The 16573-nt window shown below is 44.0% G+C and overlaps 1 long non-coding RNA gene across 2 annotated transcripts in view; it reads left to right on the top strand.

Annotated features, from left to right (window-relative positions):
- The first annotated feature begins 15597 nt into the window (after positions 1–15597).
- The window catches only part of LOC142653039 (uncharacterized), a 77604-nt gene continuing 76628 nt past the window's right edge, over positions 15598–16573 (top strand). For both annotated transcript variants that reach the window (XR_012848025.1, XR_012848024.1), the window contains exon 1: positions 15598–15706. This is a non-coding gene — a long non-coding RNA (uncharacterized LOC142653039). The remainder of the gene's footprint in view (positions 15707–16573) is intronic.

Genomic DNA, 16573 nt, shown 5'->3' with positions numbered 1-16573 from the left:
CACCGATCAGCAGAGATCAGACTCAGCACCGATCAGCAGAAGTCAGACTCAGCACCGATCAGCAGAGGTCATACTCAGCACCGATCAGCAGAGGTCATACTCAGCACCGATTAGCAGAGGTCAGACTCAGCACCAATCAGCAGAGGTCAGACTCAGCACCGATCAGCAGAGGTCAGACTCAGCACCCATCAGCAGAGGTCAGACTCAGCACCGATCAGCAGTGGTCAGACTCAGCACCGATCAGCAGAGGTCAGACTCAGCACCCATCAGCAGAGGTCAGACTCAGCACCGATCAGCAGTGGTCAGACTCAGCACCGATCAGCAGAGGCCAGACTTAGCACTTATCAGCACAGGTCAGTGCTGATCAGCAGAGGTCAGAAGTGAGGGGGATTATTGTTGGGGTAGGTGGGGTTAGCAATGAACAACTTTAACCAAACAACTGACAGGCAATAAAAGAGCAATTGCCATTCAGGGTCTGTAAAAGATGAGTGACCATTTCTACCAGAACTGTAATTAGTCGTTGTCCTCCATTATCTGTCATCTACATTATGTAGATAATTAAAGGGGCTCTCCAAAACTTAATGACCTATGCTTAGGTGGAGCTATCAATGTTTGATTTATGGGGGTCTGACCTCAGGGACCTTCGGCGATCAGCACAATCCGAGAACCGAATCTCCATTATTGTTTACACAGGCACAGCAGCTCGTCCATGCATATCGGGTGAGTACAGTTACAGGTCCAGCCTGTGTAAACAATGAAGGGGACGCGGAGCTCGCAAGAGAGCTGTGGCCTCATCGTTGTGCTGATCGGCGGGAGTTCCAGTGGTCGGATCCCCACCAATCAAACATCAATGTTTACATCCCGGAAAACCCCTTTAGTAACTTCGTTAGTATTTTAATAAAAAACGACTGTAAAAAGAAGACAACCCCTTTAATGAGTTATATTTCTTGATATTTTTTCTTTATATTTGGGGAAATGACATGAAAATCAGAAGCACGTTGGTGGCGTTAAAAATGATATCTAAATAATTTCTTATTTTTTTCAGTCTTGGCTGCTTCTTAGCTTTACTCTATATGGGCACAGCTGTGATAAGTGACTAGTAATCTAGGCTGAGAAGCAAGTCTAAGGTGGACTGAATACACCTCCTATTTTATCACCGGCTGTCCTATCTGTCCCCCATGCTTTACACTGCATCTCTGCTGTGTATAAGCTCAAGCTTACCAGCCATTCCACAAATCCTTATGTAACATTTTCGCATCCTATTCACCATCATGCTTTATGGCAAAGAATCATACTCAAACAAATGCCACTGCCCCATTTTCAGTCGCTGTCACTTTTTTTGCCTTCTTTGGTTTCCTGGGTTAAGAATCTGCAGTGCGGGTGATGTTTATATTCTGATTAATGTGAACAATGAGGCTCAGACGCCGCATGATTTTTACAAATAGGCAAATTTAATTGAATCTTTACTAATGGTTCACGTTCCAGTGAAGGTGAAGCTGCAGCAGCGATTTTATGTTTTGCTATTTTTATCGCTTGAGAAGTTAATATGTAACCAATTCCATTTTCTCACTTTTTGGTGATTAAGTAACTGCAGGAAAATGTGTCGCTTCTATTGACTGGAAGAAAAGCACGCAGTATAGACTGTAAGTCTGAAGCTGCAGAGTCTGGTTCAATATCCCAGTCTGCTTGTTTGTTACCTTAGACAAGTCACTGTATATTTTTATGCCTGAGCCTACTGAGATGTATGTCCAAAGGTGCTGAACTCTTCATCATTCCCTAGCGCGTTACACAACCTCATTATGAGTCATACCCACCCTCCGAATACAGACATCAATTCCGTGATCTTGTTATTGGCATGCAAAGTATAGATGTAGCAGAGCTGAGTTTATAACTTAACTCTGTGGAACTCTATTGCTGTGCACCATGATAACTTTAAGTTACAGGCAGTCATATGTAATACTACAGATAACACATGGTAGAGCTGTAAAAAAATAACAAACTCAGCTCACCTTAATCTTAAATTTAGAACTGCTACATCTGTAAATTATATGGAAATACAACCCTGAATGAATCACTGTAACATATAACAACTATCATAGCAGTAGACGGTCAAGTCCCCCCTCATGTATTTTAAGGGTATGTTCACACGCAAACTCACAAACGTCTGAAAATACGGAGCTGTTTTCAAGTGAAAACAACTTCTGATTTTCAGACGTTTTTGAAGCCACTCGCGATTCTCGCGGCGTTTTTTATGGTTTTTTTTGGAGCTGTTTTTCTATAGAGTCTATGAAAAACGGCTCCAAAAACGTCTCAAGAAGTGACCTGCACTTCTTTTTCGCGGCCGTTCTTTTACGCGCCCGTTTTGAAAAACGGCCGCGTAAAAAAACGGCCCATCGGAACAGAACGCCTTTTTTCCCATTGAAATCAATGGACAGATGTTTGGAGGCGTTCTGCTTCCAATTTTTCGGCCGTTTACGGGCCGAAAAAACGTCCGAAAATAGGCCGTGTGAACATACCCTAATATGTAATGGTATTTAGTGCTATGGACTAAACATCATAGGTTAAATAAGTCTCTTCATCTTATAAATGAAAGAAAACCTGGGAAGTAATACTAGAAGAATAGTAATGTATAGTGACATCCTCAGTTTGATATTTAAAGGGGACCAATCAACTCTCCTGACATGTCTGTTATAGTAAATACTTGCATTCCCAATAACATAATGATTCTGGAACATCTTTTCTTATAATTCTGCATTGTCCAGTTCCTCTGGGGCGTGTCTCTACACATTCGGAAGCTGCCCAATCACAGTGCTGCAGTGTCAGATTTGTAGGTCCTCACCCAATTGATAAAGGAAACCCATTTGTCAATTTATTCTTACATTTCCAGGAGAAATACGTAAAAGAAGAACTGCATTATTTCTTGGCAAATACAAGTATTTACTAAAACAAAGCTGACAGGTGCTCTTTAGGGTATGTTCACACGGCGGGGGTCCGTAACGGCTGAAATTACGGGGATGTTTCAGCCTGAAAACATCCCCGTAATTTCAGCCGTACCGGCATGTGCAGGCGCTTGAACGCCGCGTCCATTACGGCCGTAATTAGCGCTGCTATTCATTGGAGTCAATGAATAACGGCTCCAATTACGGCCAAAGAAGTGACAGGTCACTTCTTTGACGCGGGCGTCTATTTACGCGCCGTCATTTGACAGTGGCGCGTAAATATACGCCTCGTGTGAACAGACAAACGTCTGCCCATTGCTTTCAATGGGCAGATGTTTGTCAGCGCTATTGAGGCGCTATTTTCGGGCGTAATTCGGGGCAAAAATGCCCGATTTATGTCCGTAAATAGGCCATGTGAACATACCCTTAGAGTGAAGCTTAACCATGTAGACACTGTAAGGGCCAGTTCACACAGAGTTTTTTGCAGGCAGAAAAATCTGCCTCAAAACGACATCAGCAAAAAATGCTTTCACCGCCTTCCGTTGATTGCAATGGGTGGCCAGAGTCGGAACCGCGGGAAGAAAGAGCATGCCGCTTTTTGCCCCGGTAGCGTTTTCTTCTGCTCGCTGACTTTTTTTGGCGCCGTTTCTGACGCGGTTTCCCCGTCAAAAACAGCGAGAAATAACGCTGTGGTCACACCTTGCCTTAGTGGGTTTTTCAAGTAATACACATTAAAAATATGTATTATACCTGTAAAAATGCGGCCAATGACCGCATCGCAGAACCATGACAATTTGGGGTAAAATTAACTACTGCAACGTCTTAACGCAGCCTGAACATTATGGCGGGGGTGGGGGGGGGGGGGGTTATGAACCTTTGGCCCTGTTCACACAGAGTTTTTTGCAGGCAAAACAAATCAGCCTCAGAATTCCTTCAGGAATTTTGAGGCAGATTTTGAGCTGCATGCACGTATTGTCCCTCGTTTTTTGTAGTGTTTTTCGCCTGTGGCCATTAAAGCTAATACAAGGACCGTGGGCAGGACTCTTTCTATGCCAGTTTTTTGCTGTAGGTAAGTGGCAAAAGTTGGAAAGGGGCGTGGCTTTGAAAAAGTAGGTGGAGTTAAAGCAGCCCGACAAATTTATTTTAATTAACGCCAGAAAGCGGGCTTAAATTATACTGAAAATCTACGCTCACCTCACTACTCCGCTTCTCCCCTTTGAGTCCCCTCAGTCTCCCTCAGCATGCCGCGGTTCATACAACGTACTGATACCGGGCAGCGTCAGGACACTGTATGTGACGCAGCACTGATGATGTTGAAGGCGGCGTCGCATATAAGGCCCCGACGCTACCCCACATCAGGACATTTCATGAGCCGCCGCACGCTGAGGGCTCCTGCAGGTACCTGGAGAGGAGAAGAGGGGCATCAGGTGAGTATGCTTCATTTTTATTTTATGTTCGATGACACGGGGAGGGAAATAGATGGTTCATGGCCGCGGTAGTTGCCCCACACGGCCAATAGGAAGATACAACAGATTTATTAGGAGGAATGCGCCTCTTAGTAAATCTGTCGCATCATACTCCAGATAGCTAAGACTTGTGTATGAAGCGCCAATCTTAGTAAGGCCCCATGCACACGACCGTGCCCGTAATCAGGGTTAGTGATTACGGGCACGGCCGGCCGCCCGCATTTGCGGCCCGGGCTCTCATATAAAGTATGGTAGCACGGTCCGTAAAAAGCAAAATATAGGACATGTCCCATCTTTTGAGGAGGCTTTCTACGGCCTGGACACCTTCCTGCAAATATATGGGAAGGTGTCCGTGGTCAATAGAAACGAATGGGACCGTAATTACGGACGAAATCTACGGTCGTGTGCATGGGGCCTAAATCTGTCTCATATCTGACAATTGCATTATCACCTGGAGCCATTACAAGTGGGAACAATTCCCCGCAGCTGCTCTCCCGTCGCTATCAGCTGAATAAGTGCTGTTTATAATAGTTTGTATTTCGGGACTAGAGTGGGCAGAGGAGCTATCAGTGTTCTGCAGGACATTACATCAGCCTCTGTGCCCTCTCTATTTGCAGAGTACAGGCTGCCCTAAATGAAGGGTATAATCTATAATATCCATATACAGTAGAATCAGCAGAAATCAATATGTAGTAATAGAAGACTAAAGGCTATATACTGCCAGTTGTAGTACACATATTGACCTCATGCACATGACAATGCCATGTGCCTGGACTTGTACCTGTACAGTGGCATTCAGTGTGCCTATAAGCGAACAGGGCTGAGCTGCAATACCAGAAACAGTCTTTAGACTAGAGTGGCAGTGTTTCTGATAAAAAAAACAAAACAAAAAAAAAACTGCCAATTTTTTATATTACTGGACACTCCAAATGTTATAGTAACTATTGCCATTAACCTTGTAAATGTGGCTGTCAGGCAGCTCATTCCTAGTAACCAGTCTATCATGGACAAACCATATATTCGCTGACCTGGATTGGCATTAGAGGATTGTGCCATGTATAATACTGGTGCCTTTTTATGTGGCAGAGAGGCCATTATGCTCCTTCAGAAAAACAGACAGAGAGGCAGCACTTCCAAAATAAATAGCAGTTTTATTCACCCGTGCAACGTTTCAGTCCAGCAGGACCTTTCTCAAGCACCTTTAGGCACCAGGACCCGGGTGTGACTGCTAACGCTGCACCCCTATAGCTGCGCCACTGATTGGCACTATATAGAAATATAGAAAGCAGGCAAGTTACGCTGTGCCTTATCTCAGCCTGTATCAGTAATCAGATTTTTCTAAAAATAAATTAGGTTTTGAGGACAGAGAACAAGCATTATGACCTAGCAGCATTAACAAATGTCTTTATCTCTTAGTACAATATTAGGCCTCATTTACACGAACGTATTATACGCGCGTGCGACGCGCGTGCTTTGCACGCATGTCGTACGCACCTATATTAGTCAATGGGGCTGTTTAGACGATGCGTGAATTGCGCTCATTGCGTGTGCGCAGAAAAAAACTCACGACATGTTCTATAATCGTGCGTTTTTCGCGCACTCACGCACCCATTGAAGTCAATGGGTGCGTGAAAACCACGCATGCCGCACGGAAGCACTTCCGTGCGAACTGCGTGATTCGCGCAAGAGCTGTCAAACTCCTGAATGTAAACAGAAAAGCACCACGTGCTTTTCTGTTTACAAACATCCAAACGGAGTGTCAAATTCGAGATGAGCGCACCGAACTTCACCGGGTTCGGCCAAACTCGTTTTGACCGAAACCGGTAAAAAATGTTCGGGTACGCGACGTCAGGAGACAGTCACTGTCCACGGTGCTGAAAGCGTTAAACTGGTTCAGCACCATGGACAGTGACTTCCGCTCCGAAAATCCATGAACCTGTAAAAAAAAAAAGACGTTCTGACTTACCGATAACTCCGGTCCGACCTCCCGTGATGACAGTTAAGTCCAAGTGACAGCTGCAGCCAATCACAGGCCAAGCACAGGCTGCAGCCAATCACAGGCTGCAGCGGTCTCATGGACTGCGGCGTCATCCTGGGAGGTGGGGCCGGATGACAAGAGTGGGACGCGTCACCAAGGCAACGGCCGGGAGCCCGGACTGGGGGAAGCAGGAAGTTCTTGGTAAGTATGAAAGTCTTTTTTTATTCACAGGTTGGTGTATATTGTGTTCGGCATTCACTGTCGAGGGTGCTGAAAGAGTTACTGCCGATCAGTTAGCTCTTTCAGCACCTTGGACAGTGATGGCCGTCGACTAGCCTCATCTCTATGATGGCGGCTGCGCGAAAATCACGCAGCCGCGCATCATACACGGATGACACACGGAGCTGCCAAGTGCCTTTTGCGCGCGCAAAACGCAGCGTTTTTTGCGCGCGCAAAACGCACACGCTCGTGTAAATGAGGCCTTAATCAGATTTTTGTAAAATTACATTTAGAAGAACACTTCAGGCAAAACTGATACACTGTGTTATGCTTAGTGCAGAACCTAAGGGGGCGGAGCATGACACAGGGATTTAAAGAATATCAAAAAGAGAATCCCTGTGTCTTGCACCGCCCCCTTAGGCGCTGCACTAAGCATAACACAGTATATGTGAAATTTCGGTACATAAAAAAAATATTATCATACTGCACTTAGTGAATGTACACTTCATTATATTGCAAAATAGCCAGGGACTTCATCATATTTATTGGGGCATAGAATACAATGACGTTCTTGATGTATCTGTTTACAAGGACAAAGGCCAGGACCAGATATTTTTTTCACCTTCTTCCCAGAAATAAACCACCGGCTTTATTGTAGCATTTTTCATTTTAGACGTTGCAGAAATAACAAATCTGAGCTAAGCATACCTCGGGTGTCCCTGAAACCGCGAAATAGGATCTCATAAATTGAGAGCGTGCGGGCATCAGCAGTGTGTGCTAAACACTGTCTCACACAAGCTACAGCACTTAAAATAGAGGGAGAAAAATTTATTTGGAGATCTTTTTGGATACAAAATAATCCCAAAAAATCCACTTTTTTTTTCTTCTATGTATTACAGAACACTGTTTTAGCTGAATAAGATGGTGCCCTGTTTTAGTTCACAGGATTGGCGCGGAAGCTTAGACTGAAGGTGAGTATTATCTTATCTTAGTAACAGTCTGAGGTCATGTACTCCGCATAAAAATAAATGCAATTATTTTAAGAAACCGTCAGAGAAATTCATCCCTGCTTTGAATTTTACATCCTACTTAACTGGCATCCAACATCTATTATTTTCTTTAAAGAGAACCTGTCACCAGAACTTACAGAATAGGTTACTAGGGTGTAGCTTTAGCGGGTGCAGAGGTAGAAGTCGCCTGATGGGGGGGCCAAAGATTCCTCTGCTACATAAAAACACCCCAGCATTATAATTGTCACATGGTAGGTGGGGGGTCCTGTTACAGATTTTGCATTGGGGCCCAGGAGCTTCAAGTTCTACCTCTGTTCCACCCGGAAATGCACCCAAGTGATTCAGAGTGCCAACTTTTAAGGCAAATTTGCATATACTCCACTCCTTTCACTCTACAGTTTACGGTATGATCCACACCTGTGCCTATAGGTGGCCCAAGGGGAATGGCACCTGCTGAAAGGGCAGCTTACATATGAATTGATTGAAAAGTGTGTGTGTGTGTGTGTGTGTGTGTGTGTGTGTATATATATATATATATATATATATATATATGTATTTATATTTATAGTATGAGGATTTATTTGGATACTATGTGGTATTTATTTGTATATTGTGTGTATTTATTTGTATATTATGTGTATTTATATTCATATTATGTATATTTATTTGTATAGTATGTGTATTTATTTGTATATTATGTGTATTTATTTGTATATTATGTGTATTTATTTGTATATTATGTGTATTTATTTGTATATTATGTGTATTTATTTGTATAGTATGTGTATTTATATTATGTGTATTTATTTGTATATTATGTATATTTATTTGTATATTATGTGTATTTATTTGTATATTATGTGTATTTATTTGTATAGTATGTGTATTTATATTATGTGTATTTATTTGTATATTATGTATATTTATTTGTATATTATGTGTATTTATTTGTATATTATGTGTATTTATTTGTATAGTATGTGTATTTATATTATGTGTATTTATTTGTATATTATGTGTATTTATTTGTATATTATGTGTATTTATTTGTATAGTATGTGTATTTATATTATGTGTATTTATTTGTATATTATGTGTATTTATATTATGTGTATTTATATGTATATTATGTGTATTTATTTGTATATTATGTATATTTTTACGTGAATTAGGATCTTGTAGGGCTGTCGACACACAAGGAAGGGCAATGGGAAAGCTGGCGAAATATTAGAGCTTTTTCAAGGCCGAAAAGGCTTATTTAGACTATTTTTTGCCGACTAACATCATGAACAAGCATGACCAATGGCAGATATTGTGGACAAGCCGATCTGCTGTGACTTTTTTCTGTCGTCAGGTGCAGTCCTTGGAAAGTCATTTATGACAAACGACAGATCTGCAGTCCATCACTAGAAGCCCAGACCAGGCCACAGATCACGGCAGAGATCGATCAGCGATTTGTCATTTTAACATATGGCGGTGTCATCCAGAATGACAACCTTCGCAGGGCAACCATAAATGAGAAGTCATAGAGAAAACCACTGTCTGATACCACTAATGTATGGCCAGCTGAAGGCTGCAGTTTACACTATATGTTGTAAAAATCACATTGCAGCATTCTGCTTTATTTTGTCGGAGCAGACATATATGTTAAAGACTGTGTTCCCGAAGACACTATTATGTCACCGACACCGGGTCTCCTTAAATTAGTCATATTCAAGTTGAAATATCAGGCCCAACTGTACACACTGGATGCCTTCCCCTTAGGGCTCATACATGCCATGGGCCCACCCTGTACCGACGTGAACCTCTGTAAGTTCAATGGGAACTGTATAAATCCGAATGTAGTGAGCTCCCCCTAGTGGTGGCTGCAGGCAGACAGAATCTTATTATGTAAATCTATGGCTGCAAAAAAGAAACATAGATATAAAGATATGTTACAACAGGAATGGTTGGTGCTAAACCTACCCTAGACCTTCGCAACCAGCCTAGAGTACCACATAAATTATTAATTTCTTTATTACCCTAAATTACTCAAGGGATATAAGATACAATGACTAACCCATACATCACCCTATGTAAAAAAAACTTATAATGTGGTACGTACATGTAGAAAGTTGGCAAAGTGATTATAATGGGTAAACATTGTGTCATCTCTGCTTCGGGCACCAATTAATTTGAAAAACCCCCTTTAAAAAATCAGGCTGCCAGAATCATCCCCCACCATTAACCCCTCAATGACCAGCCTATTTTAAAGAGGCTCTGTCACCAGATTTTGCAACCCCTATCTGCTATTGCAGCAGATAGGCGCTGCAATGTAGATTACAGTAACGTTTTTATTTTTAAAAAACGAGCATTTTTGGCCAAGTTATGACCATTTTCGTATTTATGCAAATGAGGCTTGCAAAAGTACAACTGGGCGTGTTTAAAAGTAAAAGTACAACTGGGCGTGTATTATGTGCGTACATCGGGGCGTGTTTACTACTTTTACTAGCTGGGCGTTCTGATGAGAAGTATCATCCACTTCTCTTCAGAACGCCCAGCTTCTGGCAGTGCAGATCTGTGACGTCACTCACAGGTCCTGCATCGTGTCGGCACCAGAGGCTACAGTTGATTCTGCAGCAGCATCAGCATTTGCAGGTAAGTAGCTACATCGACTTACCTGCAAACGCCGATGCTGCTGCAGAATCATCTGTAGCCTCTGGTGCCGATGTGTCCTCGCTCGTCTGACACGATGCAGGACCTGTGAGTGACGTCACAGCGTGATCTCTCGAGAACACGCTGTGTCTGCACTGCCAGAAGCTGGGCGTTGTGAAGAGAAGTGGATGATACTTCTATACACAACGCCCAGCTAGTAAAAGTAGTAAACACGCCCCGATGTACGCACATAATACACGCCCAGTTGTACTTTTACTTTAAACACGCCCAGTTGTACTTTTGCAAGCCTCATTTGCATAAATACGAAAATGGTCATAACTTGGCCAAAAATGCTCGTTTTTTAAAAATAAAAACGTTACTGTAATCTACATTGCAGCGCCGATCTGCTGCAATAGCAGATAGGGCTTGCAAAATCTGGTGACAGAGCCTCTTTAAACCTTAACGACCAAGCTATTTTTTCCATCGCCGCATTCAAAGAGCTCTAACTTTTTTATTTTTGAGTCTAGATAGCTGTATAAGGGCTTGAATTTTGTGGGACCAGTTGTTCTTTTTAATATCACCGTTTTGGAGTACATATAATTTATTGATTAACTTTTATTAACTTTTTTTGGGGGGTAATAGGAAAAAAAACAGCAATTTTACCACTCTTTTTTTGCGTCCTTAATCTATGGCGTTTATCATGTGGTGTAAATAACAAAATAACTTTATTCAGCGGGTTGTTACGATTGCGACAATACAAAATTTATATAGTTTTCTTGTGCTTTACTACTTTTACACAGTAAAAACACAGTTTTTTCAAAATTATTTGTTTTTGTGTCTCCATATTTGAAGAGCCATAACTTTTTTGTATTTCTGCCGATGCAGCTGTATGAGGGTTTTCATTTTGCGTGACAACTTGTAGTTTTTATCGGTACCATTTTGGAGTACATGCAACTTTGTGATCACTTTTTATCACATTTTTTTGAAGGCACGATGAACAGAAAACAGCAATTCTGCCATTGTTTTTTATTTAATTTTTTAGGGCGTTCGCCGAGCGGGTTAAATAACATAATAGCTTTATAGTTGGGGTCGTTATGGATGCTGCGATACCAAATATGTGTAATGTTTTGACTTTTTTTTTCATAATAAAAAATTTTGTAAGGGGAAAAAGTGGGGTTTTCATTTGTTTTTTTCATTGGGGTTTTTATTTATTTATTTAACTTTATTAAACTTTTTTATTAGTCCCACTAGGGGACTTCACTATGCGATCGTCCAATCGCTTCTATAATACACTGCAATACTTCTGAACGGCAGTGTATTATTGCCTGTCAGTGTAAAACTGACAGGCATCTGCTAGGCCTAGCAGCAGGGCCGATTCTAGCTTTTTTGCTGCCTGAGGTGAAAATTGAAATGGCACCCCCAGCCTGTTCTACATCACTAGTAGTCTGACAAAAAATAAATAAAAAAATCATACCCATCATCTCGCTGCAAATCATACTGACTGCATTACTGATTAGAGGCAGAATAAACATTTACATTAAGTGACTCACCGGTGACGTCTCAGGTTCTAGTTGCTATTTTTCTCTTTTCTTCTCCATCCGGTCCAGACCTCTATGATGACTTCTCCCGGTCACAGACCATTTCTGCAGTTTTCCGCTCAGATGTCTTCAGCTTCTCACTTTTCAAACATTTCTGCACCTATAAACGAAGATAAAGTGCTCATTATGTCACGGCGCGGGGTGTGGACCCACTGGGCCTTACCGCGTAGCGGGGTAGCAGCTGGCCAACAAGGTACAATACAATGTGCATAGTTCAGAACGGGTACCTGAGGCAATGTAGACAGTAGCGGAAGCACGACTTTACTTTCACAGCAGGTATTACTGTGGATGCAGCGGAAGACACGACTTGACTTTCACAGCAGGTGGCACCGTGGCTGCAGTGGAAGACACGACTTGACTTTCACAGCAGGTGGCACCGTGGATGCAGCAGAAGACACGACTTGACTTTCTCAGTAGATACGATAGCACAGGATACAGGGTACAGGCAGCAGGAACGGGTAACACTGGGAACTGGAAAACACTGGGAGACCATTTGCAAGACAAACTTAGGTATACAACAACGCTCAGGCGAGAGCCCCTTTTTATAGTCCAGCAGCTATTTGGGCTAATATTGGTTGGTGACAGCTGGACGCGTATTGGCCCTTTAAGGCCGTGCACACGCGGGCCCTGCGGGAAACAGTCTGAGGACCCGGAAGTGAGTACCGGCGTCTCCCTGGAGGGAGCTGACACCGAGACGACGGCCCCCGGCCATAGGCGTTACACCTTATACCACACACTAAGTATAATAGCTACTCATAATAGCACCATACACTGTGTCCCTGATTATAATAGCACCATACACTCTGTCCCACACACACACACACACACACACACACACACACACACACACATACACATACACACCGTGCCCCCTGTAGATGGTGCCCCATAAAGTCCCTTGTAGATAGTGCCCCACATAGAGCCCCCTGTAGACAGTGCCCCACATAGAGCCCCCTGTAGATACTGCCCCCCATAAAGCCACTGTAGATAGCTCCCTGTAGATAGTGCTCCACATATAGCTCCCACCCCTGTAGATAGTGCTCCACATATAGCCCCCACCCCTGTAGATAGTGCTGCACATATAGCCCCCACATACAGCTCCGCCCCCTGTAGATAGTGATGCACATATAGCCCCCCACATACAGCCCTACCCCCAGTATATAGTGCTGCACATATAGCCCCCCACATACAGCCCTACCCCCAGTAGATAGTGCTGCACATATAGCCCCCCCACATACCGCCCTACCCCCTGTAGATAGTGCTGCACATATAACCCTTACATACAGCCGTATCCCTCTGTAGATAGTGCTGCACATATAGTCCCCACATACAGCCCTACCCCCCCCCCCAGTAGATAGTGCTGCACATATAGCCCCCCACATACAGCACCACACCCTTTAGATAGTACTGCACATAAAGCCACCACATAAAGCCCTACCCCCTGTAGATACTGCTGCACATATAGCCCCCCACACTATTAGCAAAAAAAAACAAAAAACTTTACATACTCATCGAAACCCGTTCCCGTGCCATCTCCTTGCAATGCAGGTCTGCTGGGGCTGAACGATGCGACGATGAGTGGCAGGGAAAGTCATTCTGCCCAGCCAATCAGCGCCTTTCAATGTTGCATTGTTGAAAGTCCCTGATTGGCCGGCTGCCTTGCCATGTAATTTAACAATGCAAGCAGCGCGATGACGACATCGCGCCGCTTACATCAGTGAAAGGCGCTGAGTAGCAGGACATTCACCGCTTATGCATGGAATTGTATCTGAGTCCTATAGACACAGGTATAATTATAGTGCAGGAAGGGGTGGCGGCAGCTGGTTTCAGTGGCACCGCCGCCCCCTTAGAGAGATGCTAATCTCGCCTCATGCACGGTGCGGCTCTGCCTTGCAGGCATTAACTAGAGGCAGACCTGGAGACGGGGCAAGGGGGATTCTGCTCAAGGAGTAGTCACTGACGTCACTGTCCATATATGGACAGTGACGTCAAGGGCTTCCCCGAGCACAGCGCTTAAAGTAGTGCTGTGCCCGGGCGTCCTCGGCGATGTTTCCCTGCTACAGAATTGGGTTCAACTGTATCTACATCCTGAGGGCGCAGATACAGTTGACAGCTGGACATGCCCCCGGCCGTCCGGGACAGCGAGACACCGCCCGGGATCTGGGACTGTCCCGCTGAATCCGGGACGGTTGCGAGGTATCGACACAAGCGTGAGATTTGGGCAAATATTTCTGTGTCATCGCCATAGCCTGGCGACGTCAATCCGGAGGAGGGGAGCGTGTTTGCCAGCAAATAGAGGTGTACTTGTAGTGGAACGACCCACCTGAGTGGCACTTGCAGCTAATTTGCATATAACAAAAATGTTTGATTTTTCTCAAAAACTACTTGGAATTGCAGTATAAAATGGGTATGTGGGCCATCAATAGTAGATCGGTGGGGGTTAGACTCTCGGCATCCCCCACTGATCAGGTGTTTAAAGTGGCAGCCGCGCTCATGCAGCCTCTTCATTGTTTACATCGGGCTTCAGGCTTGTTCGTACTGCACGCGCCATCATGTTCGTCGCGGCTGTCCATGGTATTGCAGTGTTGTCTCATTGAAGTGGATTCTAAGTGTGCCTCATTGTACCTAATAATTCAGTGGTATAAGGACAGCTGTTTTAGGTCTATAACGGTGAAAGTTTTTATTTAAATAGGTAACTATTTTTAATATGGAATACGGCTAGCAATGCTACTATTATTATTTTTATTATTATACTTATAATAATCGTCATCATCAGTACTCATAATATGAATCCTATTCTAGGGCTGGCCCCCTATGGCAGCTGATAACTCTCAGGTTGTGCCCATTAAAGTAGATAGATCTTGTTTCAAAGGAATCATTTTTCACAACTAATGCTGAATCTGATCACTAGAGGTCACTCCAGACTGGAATGCAGCCCATGGTCATTGTAATATCATAAAGGGGTTGTCTCATTAGGACATTCCCTGTTCAAATACCCTGTTAGGGCATATGGACGTAATAAAGTTGGTTCTCGCTCTGGCAGACCAATTTATTTGCTGAGGGAATGTATGGCCAGTCTGTGTTTTCCCAGGATTCACTTGTGATCGCTGGGATTTACTAAAGTCGGACCCGAGCCGCTTCACTATATAAAAAGGGTTGCCATGATAAAACAAACCCTTTAACTCATACCGGAGAAGTTCTGTAAGTAGATTATTTTTTTTTAAGCTTTAGTCCAGAGCTACATGTCGATTTATCAGAATGTTACTACTAATACTCAAAGGGATATTCCATTTCTTTACATTTATTACTTATTGACGGGGTAGGTGATAAACGTTAGATTAGTTGGGGTTTAAAATGCTGGAACACCCACCAATCGCTAGAATGGGGAAACACTACATTGTATGGAGTGGTTGCTGAGTTTACATACAGCCGCGCCATACAGCAATATTCTCTGTATTTCCCATAGCGTTATATGGAGTGGACAAGTGCATGCTCCATACAACTTCTCTTCACTGCAGCCTTCATCATGGGGAGGCAGGGCCGCCATCAGGGGGGTATTACTGGTACTCCCGTCAGGGGCCCGGCCACATGGATGAAGTAAAAGGGGCCCGCCGGGCTGCCGTCGCCCCCCCCCCTCGGACTGTTGCCCCCCCCCCCTCGCAACGCTTACGGGCCCCCCTCGCAACGCCCGCGGCACCCCCCTAGCGACACCCCCCTAGCGACACTCCCCTAGCAACACTCGCGGCAGCCCCTGCATACCTGTTGTAGCTTCACTGGAGGGGAAGATGCAGCATGTGCTGAAGCTGCGTGTGGAGATCCCGCCCCCCAGCTCCTCTACACTGCCGACAGGACCTGCAGGCTGGTGAGTATGTTCCCCTATCCATTCGGATTCCCATCCCCCTGACCCCATTTGTAGATTGTATAAAGTTGGTTAAAAAGTTTTTTGGTAGTTTTTCATTTTCCTAGCGCTTTTTTGCCGCGATTTTCGTAATCGCGGCAAAAATGGCGCAGTTTTGCCGCGATTATATAAAAATCGCGGCAAAACCGCGTGATTTGTGCCGCAATTACGAAAATTGCATAAAAAAAAGATACAAAACATGAAAAGTGCTGTTAGGCTATATTCTCACAGTGCGGTCAAGTCACGTTTTTTTGCAAAAATTGTGGCAAAAAAATGGGATTTCACCGCACTGTGTAACTAGACTAAGGCCTTATTCAGACGGCCGCATTCGGTCCGTGACATACGGAGCGTGTATCGGCTGTATCTCACAGGCTGACCACAATTCATGGTGCCGGACTCCTAGCATCATAGTTATCAGTGTTGCTGGGAGTCCCTGCCTCTCTGCGGGAATACTGTCCCATACTGTAATGATGCTTTCAGTACGGGACCGGGGACAGTATTCCCACGGGAAGGGAGGGACTATGATCATAGATAACTGTGATGCTAGAAACCCCGCTCCCTGAACTGTGGTCGGTCCGGGAAATATGGCCGATACACGGTCCTTATATCACAGACCGAACATGGACATCTGAATAAGCCACTTACTTGCCTCCTATTTTTGGTGCGGATTGTGCACTGAAAATTCACTACAAATGACAATATAAGGCCTTATTCACACGAACGGGTTATACGTCCGTGATATTTATTACGTCGCACGGACTTATTCATCTGAATAAGCCCTAACAATAAGGCCCAGTTCACAGAGTTTTTGGGCCTTGATATTGACTCGGA

This window comes from Rhinoderma darwinii, chromosome 5, assembly GCF_050947455.1.
Source record: "Rhinoderma darwinii isolate aRhiDar2 chromosome 5, aRhiDar2.hap1, whole genome shotgun sequence".
Lineage (NCBI taxonomy): Eukaryota > Metazoa > Chordata > Amphibia > Anura > Rhinodermatidae > Rhinoderma > Rhinoderma darwinii.
The sequence above is the reverse complement of the archived record's forward strand: the minus strand, read 5'-3'. Positions and strand labels throughout refer to the sequence as shown.